The sequence below is a fragment of the Mugil cephalus genome, chromosome 1, assembly GCF_022458985.1.
Source record: "Mugil cephalus isolate CIBA_MC_2020 chromosome 1, CIBA_Mcephalus_1.1, whole genome shotgun sequence".
NCBI classification, from domain to species: domain Eukaryota; kingdom Metazoa; phylum Chordata; class Actinopteri; order Mugiliformes; family Mugilidae; genus Mugil; species Mugil cephalus.
The window spans coordinates 43,809,304-43,810,904 of NC_061770.1; the positions used below are offsets into that span (position 1 = coordinate 43,809,304).

The following is a 1,601-nucleotide window of genomic DNA, read 5'->3' on the forward strand; positions in this document are numbered from 1 at the left end:
GTGGAAGGTTTGTAGCATCACAGAAGTGATCTGAGCTCAAGGAAAGATACAGAGATATTTTAAAACCTTTTACACCGGATACAAGCAGGAGAATTAACAACTTTTCAGTTTTTCCTTTTGAGTAAGTACAATAATGGACTTTCATGTATTTATGTATGCATGTATGTATGCATGTATGTATTGTGGCTGTGTCTGTTAAATGTTTGTGTGTTTTTTTGCCATTTATGTCATAGTGATATTTTTATTAATAGTCTAAAAATCCTATTGTAACCAAATATTCGTGGTTGACAAATTGATTATATTTTAAATACTACCATTTTATTATCAAGGCAATTTTTAAAAAACAATGTATTCATTAATTAATTATTTTATATATATATATATATATATATATATATATATATATAGTAGAATAAATAACTTTATAACATGTCAATAACAAGCAGAGAAACTCAGCTACAGCAGAGTGGAACCCCATAATTAGAGTTCTCACATACCGTTCTAATATGGGACAGCACATAGGACATAACATTATTATTATCTTTAGTGCAACTATGCCTGCAGGTCTCTGAGGGCCAGAGTAAAATGGCATCAGACAGGGTGTGTAATGTTCTGGGCTATTACAACTGAAATGTGTGACATGACCTTACAATTGAGTTCTTTTGTTGTGGGAAAATCTAGCATCTTCGCAGCATTGTTGGTCATAATCATAAGTTTGTCTTTGAGACAGAGCACTTGTACGGGAGAAGTAGGGCAGGATGGGTTGAATACTTTGATATGGTTGAAGGAAGAGATGGAGAGAAGGAGAGAATATGATACATTAATAGTCAGATGTTGGCACATCCCTACAATACGGTGTGTGGCCATCACTGGCCCTCCCTGGGAGTTAGTTTGTTGATCTTTATTGAGTGGAATAACATTGTCCAGGAGGACAACGGTGCCTAAATAGAGGAGCAGAGTCAAAGATAGGGCACAAAGTGATAGTAATGAAAGAATAGCTCAGCCCATCTAAGACAGGACTCATCAGTTCTTCTCGATGTGACCCAACATGAGCTGACAAGTGACACCACATTTTTTTCAACAGATTTAAAAGAAGAAAGAATGGGTGTTGGATTGGTGATATCAGTTTTCCTGGTGCTAACAGGTGAGCTGATACGTCTATTTACTATTATGCTGAATGCACTGATGCAAAACAAGGAAAATCAGTACAAAACAAAGAAAGCACATGAACAACGTATAACATGTATAACAAGAATCATTGCTGTACATGTTTTTGGAATGTGTTCATGAGTAGGGTGGGAAATTACAGAAATATTGTCATAGGAAGAGGACAAATTAAGAGTCAAACAGATTTCCAGTTTGACTGATGTCTGAAACTCTAGAACAGGACTTTTGTCAGAGGGCATTAGAGGGATTACTGACAAAGAAAAATAAAATTCTCTGTACATCTTTGATAGTTGCTGTGAAACCAGGAAACACGCAAACAACCACAGTACCACCGACAACGACAACGACCACAGCACCACCTACAACAACAACGACCACAGCACCACCTACAACGACAACCACGGCACCAACAACAACGACCACGGTACCACCTA

At 37.0% G+C, this 1,601-nt stretch overlaps 1 long non-coding RNA gene across 1 annotated transcript; it reads left to right on the forward strand.

Moving 5' to 3' along the window:
- Positions 1-1,601, forward strand: LOC125007421. The gene is made up of 3 exons (XR_007112684.1): positions 1-121; positions 1,085-1,144; positions 1,458-1,601. It is a non-coding gene; the product is annotated as an uncharacterized LOC125007421 (long non-coding RNA).